Source organism: Molothrus ater, chromosome 2 (genome assembly GCF_012460135.2).
Source record: "Molothrus ater isolate BHLD 08-10-18 breed brown headed cowbird chromosome 2, BPBGC_Mater_1.1, whole genome shotgun sequence".
Lineage (NCBI taxonomy): Eukaryota > Metazoa > Chordata > Aves > Passeriformes > Icteridae > Molothrus > Molothrus ater.
In genome coordinates, this window is record NC_050479.2 from 15725718 (window position 1) to 15743173 (window position 17456).

At 38.3% G+C, this 17456-nt stretch overlaps 1 protein-coding gene across 3 annotated transcripts in view; it reads left to right on the top strand.

The window, feature by feature from the left end:
• Positions 1–17456, top strand: part of SH3KBP1 (SH3 domain containing kinase binding protein 1) — a 211470-nt gene that overhangs the window by 1417 nt on the left and 192597 nt on the right. The window lies entirely within an intron of this gene.

Here is a 17456-nt window from a genome sequence, read left to right on the forward strand (position 1 = left end):
CGGACTGTGGGGAAACCTAAGGGCAGCATCACCGAAACGACTGAGTATAATGCTTGATGTGGGAGGACATTTTACAGTTTCACCTGTTGTAATACAGTGACGTTGGGAATATAGTAGGAAATAAATCGCCCCTTTGTTCTTTGAGAGATTACTTTGCGGGGTGCTAAGGGAGCGATGCACAGCTGCTCTACCCGTGTGTTACCAGATTAAGCACAAGCTTTTCCTATCGACTTTGAGTTATCCCTCCCGTTCGGGCTGAGATGGGCTCATCCCTGTGCAGCTCGCTCGGCCCTACGGATCCGGCTGAGCCCGGCCGCCGCTGCCGAGGGTAGGCCGGCATCCCCGGGGGCTTTACAGGAGCTGACTGGGGGCATTGCAGGAGCTCCGGCAGGGCTGCTCTGCCGGCTCGCTGACACGGCTCTCAACTTCTGTCTTCTGTCACAACAGATAAGGTTTTAAACATAGCGTTGTATTGAGAGGTAGGGTTTGTAACTGCTGAATGGAGCAGAATCTGTACTCTGTAGGGCACGTCATAAGAATTTTTTAAAAATTATTTTTGGTTTCTTATCCTCTTCCAATGCATTTATTTCTTACTAACTTTGTATTGTGATACAATAAGGCTTTTCTGATTTCAATTTGCTCCATAGTCCAAATATTAGCCTTCATGGTTCGAAAGGTTAAGTAAAGCAATAAAGAACCAACAAAGTGATTTGCATTGATAGAGCTCTAGGAAGGTTTTTAATACAGTAACTTGGTAGTAAAGGCCATCTTTTTTCTTTTTACTCACCCATCCCTCTCTTGGACAGTGATCCTACACATCTGGTTTCTTTAAAGCTCATTTGGGTGATGACTTTCCCAAATCATCATGATTCAGTCACGCTTTGCTTTGCAAAATGGGACTGGAGGGAAGGTAGATATGATTTAATATTTGTTCATATCTTTAAATGATAAGTGATTCTTAGTTTGCGAACAAATAGAAAAATTGTGCAAGGAGGTGAAGATATGCATAGTATGAAAGTAAAATCTTTATAGGAGATATCAAATGAAAGCAGTTTTATTAAACACATTTTTAACATAGTTAACATTTTTGTAATGTATCTCAGATGGAGAAGAGAATAGGTGAATTCTTTGTGTACTATTCCTACTAGGAATTTGTGTACTAATCCTACTCAGGATTCCTAATTTTTTTTTTTTTTTTTTAGATTACTTCTAAGCCTTCTTATGTTAACCATTTATGTTTTCTCAGTGGCACTGCAGGGTGTTTTAAGCCCAATCATGTACATGTGTATATATTGGGTGTATGTTACACGTTCCTGTTTACTGAGATTCAGTGCTTCTTTACAGCACACACCCCAAACCTTACAAGAAATACCTCATGTAATTGCTGTTTTATATGAGCTCTTCTATGACATTATAGGCAGAGTACCTTAAAATTAATTAATTTGTACTTGGAATGGACTTCTCAGGAGAGTTGATTGAAATAATGGTACAACATAGAAAGGGGGGGATAAGGCAAAGATCTTGAAGGTAATCATGAATGCAGTGAAACAAGCTTGGTTCCTCTCCTTAAATGTTTGAGAAATGAAGATGTGTTTTGTGGGGACTTGTGTGTGGGAGAGAGTTGTTTGTTTGTTGTTGCTTTTGGGTTTGTTTGTTTGTTTTGAAACTACTTAGACTCAAGTATGTTCAGGGAACGCAGTCTCAACTGCAAGAGCATGGGGTGTCCACATACCAGACTGTCCTGAAGTTGAAGGTGCAGAAAACAAAGTAGATATGGGGAAACCTGGTTTGGAATGTACTGCTTATCAAATTTAGAAAATGCAAGATTAGAAGTGTGATTTTAGAGAGCAGTGTTTAACTGCCATCATCACGAAGCAGCTGTGCAGCTCCTTCTGTCAGTCGAGGCACACCTCCCAACTTCTGCAGTAAATGAAGGAAAATCCTTTCTTCTGCTGTGCAGTCTTTGCTCATGTTCAGAGCACAGCCAGTTAAATGAGGTGTGGGTCCTGTATAATAACGTTGCAATGAAGCTATGCAGCTGAAACCTTCATCACAATGCTTAAACACTTCCTTCATCAATATTTTTTCATCTAAATGTTTTTCAAGGTATTTTTAAAGCTCTGCTGTTTGGAAAGGGGAAGAGAGGAAGTGCTGCTTTTGTTTAGTGAAATCACATCCATCACCTCTGCTGCCACCATAGTTGGGAGTTTGGATCCAGAGAGAGTCTTGTGCCCTTTGAACCACTTAAATTACTTCCCCTGGCAGACAGCTGTTGTCTGTGTGGTTTTACATAATTGGTTGAGAAAGGTGCTTGCTGTGGAATACTGCAGCTGGTTTGTACACACCAAAGGAATATTACATCAAGAAGTAATGCAATCAAAAGAATTCAGTCTATGTGAGAGTGTGATTATTCTGTACTAGTTTCAATCCCTTTTTCTGTTTTTACTATTATTTTCTTTTTTCATTTTCTAAATTCTTCTCTATCCCTTGCCCTCAACTTTCCCCCTCCCCTGTTTCTCTTTACACATTTCAGACTTGCTCCTTCCTCTCCCTTCCTCTCTCTTATCACAGCATCAACAGAGGGAGTGCTCTGAGCACATTTCCTGTGTGTGGGGCCAGGCTGACCTCCAGCACCAGGGCTGTGCCCCATCTAAACTCCTGCTTGGCCCCGTGGAGACACCTGGGGAGTGCTCACTGCAGCAGGAGCCCTGGGGAGTGCAGCTGGTGAGCTCCAGCAACCCTGCTCTCCCATCTAAAATGATGAATTTTTGAGGCCTGAGCTTAGCAGAAGTTGTACACAGAAGATGGTAGGTGTGCTTGTGGTTGCCTTTCCAAAATGGTGGAGATACTGGAGCCTTTCAGTAAAATAGCTGTAAGCTTTTAAAAATAGAAATAGTATTTGCCATTCCAGTCATCCTTGAAGGCAGTTGAACAGTTTCAGCTGAATAAGGAAAAGTAAGAAGAAAGATGATTAGCATGATTTTTTTCACTTTGATTTCTTTTTAAAAATAAGGTTTTAAGCAACTGTAAAGTGGCTTTATAGGAAAAAAAAAAAGTGCAAAAACTCGTAAAAAGTCTTTATTCTCCTCATAGGGAGTGTTACTGATTTTAATTCTTCTGTGGTCATTGGTAGGTTTGTTTCTCACAAGAAGGCAGCAACATTGGAGCTGTTCAGGATCAGGTGTCCAGTGGTTTGGTGGCTTTATACAGCCTGTGAATGGCTAATGAGCAAAGTTCCAGTGGAGTTTTCATGAACTGTAATAAAATACTTTTAGTAATCTGTATAAAGTTTCATTTAAAAATATCTGGTGTGAAGTTTTTTTTCCCTAGGAATCAAGAGATAATGACACTCCTGTCATAAAAGGTTGTCAGAGCTGCTTTCTATATGGATCAAGATAAGGGATGGAAATAAAGAAATATAAAATATGTAAACATTTGTATACGTAAAAGATCATGAAAATAATTCATGATTATGGCATCTCTTCTGCTTGCTCCTTTGCAGTAGCTCTTCTTTCCTCAGACTCTCCATTAGAGCTGGTTTTTTATATTAACTGTTGTTTTTAGCTCAGGAAGTGTGATAAAGAACATAATATTTAAAATAGATGGTTTCTCAAAAGAACAGAATTCCTGCTTGTTTTTGTGCTAGTCAAAGATTCATATGTAGAAAATGACAATAGAGCTGCTAGAAAAGGGTTTTTTTGGCTGCCTGGGTTTAAGGAAGGAATGTAACGAGCATGTAATAATAACAATGTAATGTAATAAAACATTTTATTGAGAAGCAGTTTTGTTTTGATATGAGTGCATACATATTTTTGTTTAAACTGCTACTAATGTAATAAATACAATTTATCATTACCATATACAATTATATACAATATATACAATTTATCTCTGGTGTTATTAAGACTGTTTATTTTGTAGTTGTTATCCGCTGGATGTTAGAGAGTGTTTTAAGAACACTGTGTATATCAGGATTTGTATAGGAGATCAGTGTTGGCCTTGTAGATAATGCATTGACTCCTTCCCTGCTTATAGGGGAAGGGTTGCATGTGTTAGGAGGAGAAAAAGGAGAGCTTGGGAATGTGAAATGAGCAGCTGAAATTTCAGGTCTGATGTGTTAGAGGTCACTGACTGACGTGCTGCAAGCAAGTTAGCCCTGATGAGATCAAAGGAGTGAAAACAGCTGCAGAGATGGGATCTGTTGTTTTGCTCTGATCCTGCTGGTTCAGAGCAAGCTTATTAAAAAAGATGATGGATTTTGTATGGTTCCTATCTGTGTGGTTTTTAAAATCCTGGGCCAGGGAGCGGATGTTTTCCCTTGATGCCAAAGCAGGAAGTAGCTGCAGGCCATATCTACATTCTGTACACTGAGGAATGATGAAAGAATACATTAGGGGGAGGGGAATGATAGAGGAGGTGAGTATCAAGATTCAGTAATTCAGCTAATGTAAAAGTAATTGCTGACAGTCTGCTTCACACTGAGAGGAAACACAATAAAAGCTTGAAGTCCCTGTGTGTGAGAGAATATGCAAATACTGCAGTTCAGTAGTCATGGATTGTGTTATCAAATGAAGTTGTCTTTCCCCTCCTTTTTATTATTGATAACTGAGAAGCATCAGTAGAAAGCAACTCTTGAGAATGCAGTGGTAAATCCACATAAATTCTGTGTGGTGAGTTGACTGCTGCAAGGTCTTGGCTATGCTTTGTTGCTAACATAACTTTGCCTTAGAGAATGGAGCATCCTGGAGGACAAGCAGTGAAAGGGGAAAGGATGTCTTTGTTCCCAGTCTTACAGCAGTTTGTGTTACAGTGGGAGTGCTGCTGAGAATTTGTGCTTCTGATTTAGTATGAAGAATTGTGTGGAGTTGTGGATCAGAAATGATGTTTGTGCTGGAAAAAATTCTCTTTAGCAACAAAGATAATGTATTATAGAAAGCTGAGTGTTTATACAAGAGAAATATCCCTAACTTCTGATTAATTAGTAGTGTCAGTATAAAGAGGTGTCTTTTGAACTCTGCCTTTGAATTTCATTAGAAGTATTGTACAAAAGGAAAAATTTCCTCTTTACCTCATTCTCTGTCTTTCAGACTGTGCAGCTAAATCACTTCTGACAATTGAAACCTGCTCACACCAAAACCAGTGTAAAAAAAAGTGTAAGTTTATTCATTTATTCGAAGATCAAAGTCAGCATTGGTGCACAGCTCCCCGGGGAGATAATGCTTTTTTGGAACTGTCAATATAGATTCATGGCATGTGTTGCAAGTCAAGGCCCAATTAGACTAGGTCTAGACCTTTAAAGGTCCCTCCCAGCCCAAAGCATTCAAAATGATCTATCAATATTTAATTAGCTTTCAGTGGTCACACCGATTGTATTTAAAAATTAAGTGGTTTATGTCCCACAGGTAATTTGTATTAATGAATTTGTGACTTATATTAAAAAAAGCCTAAGTCATCTAAAACAAGCAAACAAAATAACCACCCCTGCAAAATAGGAATACTCATAACATGTTGTGTTCTCTGATTGTAATTTCCAGGAACTTGCTTGTTACCTTAAAAAGCAACATATTGGTGCTTTTTATTGATAACAAGGTCTCAAAATAAACACACACAAAAGTCACTTCAGGGTGTTTCCTTGCTTGTTTTAGGTTGGTTTTGTGGGAAGAAGTTACTGGGGGTCAGTGCCACTGCTGGTGCTGTATGGACTACTTGTGTCAGCCTGGCTCTCTTTGTGTGTAGCCCTGTCTTTCCCCATGAGCTGGATTTATAAAGGTTTTCATTAAAGGTAGCAGCAGTATCAGAATATAAGTGTACACATAAAGAACTTTTCATTTTTGAGCCAATTGTAAAGCCATTCTTTGAGAACTTCCATGTCAGGTTTAAGTTAAGTATGTTCTCTATCTGTGGCTGCTGATTCATCCTCACCACTGGCAAAAAAACATTTTTCATACTCTGGTAACTTGGCAGAGTTGATTTTTTTTCCTGATAGGCTTGTGCAGCATTGAAAATTTTCTGTCCTTGTGACAGATATAAAACTGGCAAGCAGCAAGACCTCAGCTTAATTTTTCAGTGTTTTTCTCATTCCTGCTGTTCTTTTGGTGAGGTCTCACTGAGCTCTTATTGAGCTGTTAGTGCTCCTCTATTTCCTACTGTCAAAGGGCACACCAGTTTCCAAACTGTGCCCAGAAAAAGATGCCTTTATTTAGAGGTTTTGTTATGGCAAGGTTTAAAAAACTTCTTTGCTGTTGAATTTGGACCACTTATAAAAAAAATGTTTTAGCTTTGGCCTTGTGTTTCCAAATGTAGGGATTAGTAGCTTGCTTTGGAAGAGTGGTGATGCTTATTTATAAACAGTATTTGAATGCTGATGAAGATTGACTACTGCAGTACTTTTCTTTTTTGTGATTCATTTCTTATGAACATTTATTTATTGTCATCAACAGCTTTATGGAAAAATATCCTATTGAAACATTTCACTCTAGACAAGACCACCTTAATTTCCCATGAAATAGCGCGTTACTATTTCAATTTCATTGAAATTGCAGAACAGCCAGTTTCATGAATACAACTATCCAACTTTTCTGCTTAAATGATCACATTAAAGAAACTCTCAAATGTTTACACAAGGCAGCCAGAATACCTCAAACAACTCATACAAAAAAAAGGAAATAATTCTATCCCTAGAGGAACCTGACTTTGTTTCAGACTTTAAATGGCTGGGTGAAAGGAAGGGATGGAGAAATGAGTGCAGAGAGTGAAAGCCTTCCAGTAAAGGCTGAGCTTGAGAGCCTTGCCTTGAATGCACAACCCTGCAGTTTGTGACAGTGGGAATTCCTGAACACCTGAGAGTGAGCAGCAGTGCTTCCAGGCAGGTCCTGCTAGCAGGGAGGACAGAATTTCACCATGGTAGTAAGAAATCACAGGCCTGGTAGTAAGAAATGCTTGTAACTTCACTCATTAATAAAATGAAAAAATTAAATTAGTTCCAGGAGAGTAAAAAAAATGTCTACAAATTTATAAATCCTCATTATATTAAAGATTTTTTGATGGCATGTGCTACACCTTATTATTTGATTTTAATTTTTGTTCAGAGAAACATCAGGGTCCCAGCAGTTGTGGAGGACACCAATTTGAAAGCTTACAGGCTTTTATTTTGTTTTATATCTGTATTTTTAGATTGCATGTGGGAAAGACAAGGTTAATCGCTATGCAATCTTGAAATCTAAATTTGGTTCAGACTTAAATATTGATATTGAAGTCAAATAGTTGAACCTCTTCAACTAGGAGATCTGAAGTTTGATACACTTCTGTGCTTTTGTTGCATTTGTTTAATGAAAACGGTAACATTTAAGTTTGATCTCATTTTAAGGTTCTTAGCTATTTGCTGAACTGAGCTGATCATGTAACTAGTTCAGTGTTAATCTCAGTCTGATACAAGATTACTTTTAATCTTGATTCATTGCTAATTGCTGTATCTTAATGTTGGAAATGTGTTCTTTGTAGCTATTTTTGTTAGTGACTTGAACAACAAAGTTAATTTTCCAGGTGACAAAGACCCGAGTATTTTGTGGGTTTTGTTGGCTTTTAAGTAGTTAGTTTATAGGTTTGACCAGCTCCTCAGCTGCTCCTTTCTTTGTTGCTTTTTTCTCTGTAAGTCTGGTAGAGCACAGTGGGTCAAGCTCATCTTTCTGTATAGAGCTGCTCCAACATCATAGAGGTAACATGTGGTTAATTAAGGGATTTGTGTGTTTAGATAATCCAGGCTAGTTAACTGCTATTTTATTGATGGGAGGTTTGCTTAATAAGCAAAATCCTTCTCTGACTTCTTCCTTGCTTGACTAAATGCATGATGAAAAGAGCTTTATCCTTGAATGGCCAGCTAATTTGTACAAGTAAGATCAACTCTTTCTCTTGCAAGAAACAACCTTTCAGCTGTGAGAGAAATCTTCCTGCTGCTGCTGCTGTTATCTTTGGTTATGATTGTTTTTAATGTTCATCTTCCTGGACAGCTGCTATTTCCTTCTCCCATTCAGTAATCTCTTTTAAAATGGGAAAGATCTTTATTTTCTTTGAAACTTAATACAAAAGCCCTTTGTATCTGCTGCTCGTTTCATTCATCAAATACCTGTATTCAGCTTCATTTGAAAACAGTAGAAATACACTTGTCAGTTTTCCTTTGACCTCTGAGGTCAGTTTGAATGGTCTTTGTTCTGTCAGCTCATAGCGCCCTTCAGAATTGCTCACTTTGATTTGCATTAACCATGCTACTTATTTTAAAGGCTACCATTTCTGTGTATGAAGCACCTATAAATAGTGCTTCTGATGAGCTGACATCTCAATTATCTGACTGTGGTTTGTGGAAGATTAAGATAAAATACCTTTGAGTTCATGATGAACTATCTTCTGTCAATTCAGAATTGTCTGTACTGGTTCTGGAGTCATGAGACATCTATTAATATGTATTCCTCTGCAGTGTATTTGATAGTTTGTTCACAGTTGTGGAGAAAACATTCTTGTTTGTTCCTGTGTGTTTCTCATTCCTTCACCTCATTCTGTCAGAAAGCAGTTGCACCTCTTCTCATTACTTACAGAAGTACATGTATGCTTCTTTCCCTTTCTAAGTTGTGCTGTTTTGTTGCTTTGGGTTCTTGTGTTGTGGTGGTTTTTGATTGTCAGAGTGTTTTTTCTTTTTTCTTTTTTTTCTTTTTAAAATAAATTACATTACAGATTCTCAACTGTTTCTCAGGAAAGATGCTCTTCAGCCTTTATCTTTTCTGTTCACATACCTGATGCTCTGTCATCCCATATTTTTATATGCACTTCCTTCAAATTCATCTTTCCTTCTTTGACCTGTCTTTCAACTGTACTTCTTCCCTTTTTAGAAAGCTTTCTTATGTATTTCACTTAGAGTCTCAAAATTCCCTAAATTAAGATGCAAAGATATACAGAACTCTGAAGGCAATCTGGTGTAGAATACAGCACAATTATAGGTGATCCTTTATGTATTTTATTTAAAATTAAGGAAAGAAGAAAGCTTTGGTTGGAATTCCATAAATATGATGTCAGGAAGAAGAGGGACTGACTGTCTTTGCTTTAATTTGCAAAGATTTTTCAGAGTTGAACTTGGTACCCTGGAATAATGCTGAGGTGTGTGTTGCATATTGTGTTTTGCCAGCCACGTTTTGATATTTTCTGATGGAAGAGTGGTGCCTATGGTATGTGGAGTAAAACAGGTTGTAGAAGTTGGCAAAGCCAAATACTGAAGTTCCAATTTGTTTTTTTTTTTTCAATTTGGAGAACTTTAAAGCAGGATGTTGCTATTTTAAGTAGAATTTCAGTTCCTGTCTGTTCAAGTCTGTCAGTGTCTCTCTTGAACCAAAACCAAGGAGCTGATGTAAATGCAGCCTTGTAGGCAGAGAAACTGAATGTAAGAAACACTCTTTGCCTCTTCAGACCCTCTGAAATCTACAATTAGTTTTGACTTCAGATTTCCTTAACTCTAAGAACCTGTACCACTCAAAACCAGGGAAGGTCATTAGAAGATTCTTTAAGGGGATGGAGTATAGGAAACTTTTTCTTAGATGGAAAAGTAGAGCTTTCTCCTTAGCCTTGGAAGAAGTGCTCATGGTAGAAAACCTTCAGTGACCACGTTATTCCTGTCCTCTCTAGTTCTCTTGGCTGCATAGTTTAACCTGCCTGCTGCCTCCTGGATGCTGTAGAGAGATTCTGTGCCAGCACCTGAGCAGGTTCTACTTGTCTTGAGGAGAATCTGTCCTGTTGTTGCCTCTTTGGCCACACACTTTGTTCTGTTCCAGACAGTACCAGTGTTGGTTACTGGGGGTGGATAAGAGGAGCAGGAGCAGAAGAATAACTGCTTATAAAACAATAGGGTTTATTGCCTCTGTTTGTTTCCTTGGGTTCCACAAAGCCATCCTGCTGCTTTCTCCCCCTTTTCCCCCCATCCTCAGTGCAGCAATGGGTTCTTCTGTCTAAATGCTGACTGTTGTTTGTGCTTTCACTCTGTGTGCAGCTCTGCTGAGCATTCCCATTCAGCCAGCACAGAGTGGCTCAGATTCCCTTTTGGAACAAGGCTATCATCAGGTCACAAGCTGTTCTGGCTCCCAATGAAAGCCAGGGATAAACTTTCAGATGTACTTCTTTGGCTGCATCAGGTTTTGCTTTCAGGATTGTTCTTCTGAGGGGGAGCTCTGTGTAGGGTCTCCCCTTTGGAGGTTTGTTCTCGTTGTAAGAGTTAAAGATGCCTTGGAAGGAAGAGAGTGTTTTTTCAGGTGGAAGAGACTTCTTGAGACCTTTAACCTGCTACCAGACATACCTCTTCAAAGAGCTGTGTCTTCTACTTGCAGCATAATCTCTGCTTTCTGAAAGGCTTTGCCTTATTCAAAATCAAGAGTATTTCTCAAAGAGAAAATTAAACTAAAAAATGTCAATGCAAGTGCCTCATGGCCCAGGCCTACCATGGACACATGGGATTTTGAAAAGCACCATTAAATCAAAACATACTAGCTAATGCCTCTGATGTGGATTTTTGTTCATTAAAAAAAGAAGTGTTAGTTTGTGAATTCCATTTATTGTGACATCCAAAAAACATTACCTGCAGAAACTGATTTGAGCTGAGAAAACAGAGGCATTAAAGATACCATCAAAAATGTATTACTCCAGAATTGCATCCTGAAATCTAAAATTGAAATTTGAAAGTTTTTTGATGCACATAAGCTGACACATGTTATCTGATATAATAGTGAAGTTTATTTGCCCAAGGATTGTCTGGAACTTGTGAATTCATATATTCAGTAATTTCTAAAACAGCATTTTTTTCAGTCCTATTGTTTTTACCACAGTTCGAAGGAGAATAAAAGAACCTGATGTTAAAAGAGAAGATAAGCAGCACTTTGATGATATTTTTTTATTAATGAAGAAAATATTATATTGGTAGGTGTTAAAGGTGTTCTTTTAACCTCATGTGTCCATTCTCCAAATATTCACACCCTACCTTCCATTGGTGCTCACATAATCGAGGAAGTTTGGTGTTTTTAACACCCTGGGTGGTTGTTGGCTTTTCTTTCAGTGTGCTGTAGAGGTTTAGTGGAGATGGCTTGATGCTGGTATGTAGATGTTGTTTTGTACCATAGTGATGAAATGCAAATTTCCCATCATCTGAGCTCTTGTACTTAGGGCAGTGAGCCCCAGTAGACACACACACAGAAGTTACAGCTCCTGTAATGCCCAATAGTCTGTTGCATATGAAAGCACAATAACTGTGTCCTTTAATTTTGCTTATAAATTATGAAACTGCTGGGAAGTTCCATACTGAGCCTGACCTTCCTCTGAATGTGAAGTTTTGTAGCTTGAAATGCTTGGATTTATGGAAGAGGTTAGAAAGAAAAAAGCTGATTATTTCTCCTCTCCATCCAGCCCAGCTTCTCGCTGTTGTACAGCGCACGTCTTTGTGACAGTTTATTATGCATCAGTTAAAACACAGCACTGGCTTGTAGTCCTAGCATTTGACAGGTGGAATCAGAAAAGTTGCTGCTGGGGTAAATATTTTGCAACTGCTGTCTTAAAAATGATAGAATTCCATTAAACTGAGGGAAAACAGCATAACTTTGAAATTGTTATAAGACACCGTGTTTGTCTGCAGCTGGCATCTCACAGCAAAAGACTCAGACTGTAGCACAGTCTGAGGATTTTGGCTATATCAGGCTACTGCTGCCAGCAATCTCTTGCAGAAATTGCCACTTCCAAAAACAAGAATACCTCAACAGGATGTATCTGTGCACCACTTTTCAGTCTGGTTACTTAATGTAACACCATTTTTATGAGCACTTTCAGCCAATGTGGCTAAGATGCAGAGGAGTATGTTGTATTCTCTGCATCCTCCTCCTGTGCAAAAGGGTTGCTACTTTTGGCAAAGACGTGTGGTGATAGTAACAGCTTAGGCATCTAGTGAAATCCTCCAAGCTCCTCTGAGATCATATTCATAATCACATTCATGCTTCTCTCTGATGTTAATGAGATGAGGTGGATGTTGCTGGTGTAGAAGCTCAGAGTTTTAACAAATGCTATGCATGGCACAATATGAAGACTGTGAACCACTTGTTGATCACAATCTCTGCTCATCTTCCTGAGGGTTAAATGATGCTACATCATCTCTCAAAAGGTGCTTATTCCTTGTCTTTTTAATTTTTTATTCATTTGTCTTTCCACCTCAGTACCATCCATTGGCATCTTCATAGTATTATTAAGGCAACTTTGGGACTAGAATACTGTACTGTATATATACTAGAATATACTAGAATACTGCAAGTACTTCTGAGTAATTTAACACAGCATTTATTATCATAGCATCAGATTTTGTATCCTGTTTACTTTATATGGTGATACATTCATTTGGTAGCAGTTCTCATGAATTTATCCAAGTGGTAGTTTTTTTAATAGTTCTGGGTGTATTTAGCTGTAATCTGTCTCCTTTTTGTTCTGAAGAAGTAACTCATATCCTTCCTATGTCCTCTCAGTTGTCTGAGAATGAGATTTAGAAACTGCAAGAGTAGAGAAGCATTACTAACAAGTTTGTATGAAGATATAGTTTGTCAAATGGGACTTATTTGTCTTTTTTTACCTTAAGTACTCTTCTCCTTTTCTATAATTTACACTCTTCAGAACTTTGAATTGTTTTTATGGATATTGGAGAGGCAGGAACTCATGTCAAGATGATGATGTTAAATGTTTTCCTCTGAATCTAATGCCTTCCACTTCCTCTGAATGGGTCCTTGTGTGCATTAGTTTCTGAGGGGAAGAGCAATTCCAAAGGTGAACAGCTCTCAAGACAATTTTGCCTCTGAGAAACACTACATTTCTTTAGTTACAGGTTAACACAATGCACGTTGCCTGCAAATTTGACAGTGTGAATTTAAAGTAGGTTTGTTTGTGCATGCTCTGTGCAGTGGGAACATCTGCTGTAGTTGAGAGGCACTCTGGTTGATAGACCAATGGATCACAGTAAAATAAGTCTCTTTCAGTAGCAAAAATGTGATTTGAGTAGTTTGTTGTCCAAGGCAGAAGGACCATTTTGCCTGCAGGAAAAGATCAATTAATTAATGGAATAGAAGTGTTTCCTCTGACTGACAGCCACATGAATGCCAAAGAGTCTCTATGAAATCTCAGTCTTTCTAAACAGTTAAGGAGACTCATCCCAATAAAATATAACATGTGTTGTTGGATCCAAAGTGCTATTAAAAGGGAATATAGATGTAACTGCTGCCACCTAGAACTACCACAGTGGTCTTTCCTTGTTTATTCCAGAGTTACATGTGCATGGTTTCTGGTGTTCAGATGTGCTTTGGCATATTGCATAAAAAGTTTATATCAGAGATGGTGTGACGCTATAAATTCACTCAGAGGCAACCACTATGATAGGCTTAAGAAAAAAATTAAATTCATAGTGTTTCTTAGAAATACCTACCTGAAGTCGTTTACTACAGACTTGCTATGAGATGTGTTTTTTATGTGAAAAAGGTCCCACATAAATACAAAAATACAAACCCACTGACTTACTGTTGTTCTTCACCTGACTGAAAATGTGAGATTTTTTTCAATGGATTGTGGTCATACCAAGTGGCTTAGCTGGAATATAAAGTATTTCTTGTCCTAGTGGGTGATTTCCACTCAAATAACCATGTGTTTGTTTGTTTTAAAAACTGGAACCAAGCATACCTCTTTGAAAAACAGAAAACTAGCTCTGTTCTTTCTTGGAGGACATCTCAGGTGTTCTGTCAGCTGGAGTGGCTTCAGCTCTGCTGCTGCCCGGAGAGGAGTCACATCAGGACAGTGCCAGGCCAAGTGTTCGCTGTCCTGCAGATGAGGACTCGGCTGGGGTCCTCTGGCAGCTCCTGTGTTGTGTGCCTGTGTGTGACTGTGATATTCACACCACAGAGCTTCCCCCCAAGTGCTTCCCATCTGTCCTGAGCTCTCTGTGGCTCCCTGGGGTGTCCCCAGGTGCAGGCTGGAGAGGATTTGTGGCTGTAACAAGAAAGGACCCGGGGCAATCTGATTTAGGTGGCCCCTTCTGTGGCTGCTCTGCCCTTTGAGGAGTGATGCAGTGAAGGTGCTATTCTAGGATATGACCTTTAGCTCCCCACCATTGTTTGCAAAGGGGAAATAGGAAAATCTAATGTAAACTGAAGGCTGTTGTCTAAGTGGAGGAGTTGCTGGTTATCATGTAGCATGGATTTAACATCTTGAAGATTAAATAGTACTGCTTTTCCTTCTGATATTGATTTTTCCTTCCCCTACAGCCTTTCTTTTTCATGAAGTGAAATCCTTGCAAATACTTTTAGCAGGGAGTATTATTCCTGATAGTGTTGCAAAAGAAAAATGTTAAAAGTTGAGCAAAGTTTGGAATTAATTTTTCAAGGAAATTGTGGATCTTGCTTGCAATCAAGTAGAAACAAAATGTTGAAGTTATTTTTTTGTGCCACAGACATGCCACAAAACTAACAGCTCAAGCTTTCTTAAAAATCCCAGTTGTAATTTACATTTAAGCTGTAAAGTTAGAGGTATATTGGTATTTAACCAATTTTTTTACAAGGCATTTCCATTTTGAGAGAATGATGACTCCAAGGCCTGTTCAGTGGCTCATTCCTTCATTTCATATTATAAAGTGTAATGGAATTGAGAGAGTTGAGTCTTTATAAACTATGGATTATTTTGTTCTCTGGTAGAAGAGCCACATCAGACTTGATATGGATTTGTTTTCCTTCTCTTCTCTCAGTCCTATTTGTACCACAGCATCCCTCATGTGATTGGCCTGCCAGCTGCTCAGTGTTCTTGGAGTGAAGAAAACAGTGGCCTTGTAGGTCATATTTCATCTTCAGACCTTCTGGCCCTCCAGGTCTAGTTTAGGCAACCAGCATTATTGAATATAATGTAGCTTGGGTTTTGGTTGGAGGGGTTTTTTGTGGTTTTATTTTCCCTTTCCCAGGTTTTCCCTTTCCATTTCTTTCTATCTTTTTTGTTTTGGTTTTGATTTTGGTCTTTGTTCTTTGTTCAGGTGGATTTTTCCTCATTTTTGTTTGTTTGTTTTTATGGTTTTTGTTTGTGTGTGTTTTTTAATTTAAGTTCAGATTGTTCAGTCATGCTTTGCTGTTTAGTCTAATAAAAGGTATTGATTTTTCTCTCTCCTGGTGGTTCCTAATATTTCACTAAGAGTTTTATTGCAACCTGTTATATAGCAAAAAAACTGTGGGTTTTTTTTAAGTATGCCCATATGTGGTATTCACATGCCCTCTGAACAGAGAGAGATTTAGCATTCTCAGGATTTCTCCTGAGAGAAGCTGTGAGAGAAGCAGAGAAAAGAATGATCAAAACAATTCTTATCTCATTTGCTGCTCCTGTGTTTGTGCCCATGTGGAATGTGTTCTGGAGATTGTTTACCCAAGGTGATTGCTTGATTGGGTTCTGGTGATGGTGTTTTGGATTCATTGACCAGTTGGATCACGTGTCTGTGTGTCAGGACTCTTGGGCAGAGAGTCATGGGTTTTCTAGTGAGTTAGTTAGTTAGTTAGTTAGTAGTAGTTAGTTAGATAGTTCCTGTTAGTGTAATACAGTATGATAAAGTAATTCATTAGCCTTCTGATATCACAGAGTTCTGCCTATCATTCTTCCTGCCCGTTGGGCATCTCAGCACCAATGCTCCTGAGCTCTGAAAGTGTGCTGGGCTCACCAGTTTGTACCCAGGTGTCTCAGAACAGCACATTTGAAGAAGACCTTGTCTGTGAAGTTGAGGCAGATGGAATTCAATGGTCAGATTTTTAACCTGTTATAAGATGTTATCTTCATGCAAAAGCGTGATGCACTCTCTTCTCAGGAAATGCAATTTGAGCTTTAACTGGAAGCTTGAATGCAGAATATTTGCAGGTAGTCTGTCTGGTTTCTGTTCTGGTTTTTTTGGGTAAGCCAATGCAACAACATGTTTATCCTTCATATGGAGCTGAGTGACTTAGAAATGCGAAAACATAAAACTTACAGCTCTTAACTCCTTGACTGCCGTGTCTAACTGCATTTACTCAGTCTAATGTCTACATTTGGGTGTGAAACCAGACTGCTGCAGAAGGTGGTTCTGCCATATGGATGCTGTTACTTGGGTGGAATAGTGCCAAAGAGGTTAATAACATTTCCATTGTGCCTACACACTTCGGATGTCTCACAAGAAACTGATTCAATAATGTAGTTTTTGTTGCACAGTAGCAAATCTCTGTTTCTTTTTCTTTATATTTTCTTGCTTGGAAAGGCACTGTACAATAACTGAAAACAGAATAAAAAGAAGACATTTCTGTCTTCAAGTATTGGTAGCATTATTAAAGAAATTCTGACTAGGTCAGTTTAAGAGATTAGATTTTACTTGTAATTTAAAATGTGGCAAAGAAACAAAATAAACAATAAGAAAAATATTTGTAATTATCACTAAAATAATTTCACCTGTATGTGCAAGACTAATTTGTGGAATGAATGAATGAATGGTAGGACCAGTTAAACTTTTAATCAACAGGTTTTTTTTTCTAGATGTGCTTTTTAAAAATACAGCTGTTAACCATTCCAATGCCTGGTTCATATCATTAGCAATCCAAGTTGTATATTTTAAATCCAAACCACTAAGCATTAAATTAAAAAAATCTTTGTCCCTGACATTGCAGTAATGAGTTGTACTGTGCCAGTCTCCAGCAGGGCTCTTAATAACTAGCTTTGATTCTATTTCATGAGTTTTTATGTTACAATTTGGATTGATGCTAATATAGGACTAGGAATAGCTGATTTTGTTGGCATGAGAATAAATGTTCTCCTTGTAGATCAAAATAACTTGAATAGCTTTTGATATTGAATTTCATTCCTAATGTACAAAATGCCTTTTTCTAACAGAAAGAGTAGCTACAGTTTGCCAGCCGGGGCAGGTTTGACTTTCAGGCATCATGAGGTACAATAATTTGAAGAAAATTTCTCTAAAAAGAGAAACCAGATCTGCCTGTCCCAGTTTTGCCAGTTTATTTTTCTCTTGGCTTAAAATGGATTTGAGTTTTGGCTGTTAATGCAGCAATCTGTTTACCTTGGCAGAGCTGGGCCTAAGACCAACCTTTGTTGTTTAACAAATAACATTAATTTGAGCTCACTGTCCATGGAGTGTTTTCTCACATCATGAATCATTGTGCAAACTGGGACACAGTTTTAGTCCAGTTCCTGAGGAGAAATCTAGCACAGCACTTCAGGAATCAGGTATGTTGTACTTACAGATGTGAAGCACAACTCTGATCTGCTTTTTTGTAACAAACCTGGATCAGTGCTGACTCTAGTATCAATCCAGCTTCCATGAAGACTAAGTTTCAGCTCAAAAGAAACAAAAAATATTAAGTTTGAGTGGCAGAATGAATTTTTCAAAGCACGGTTTGAGA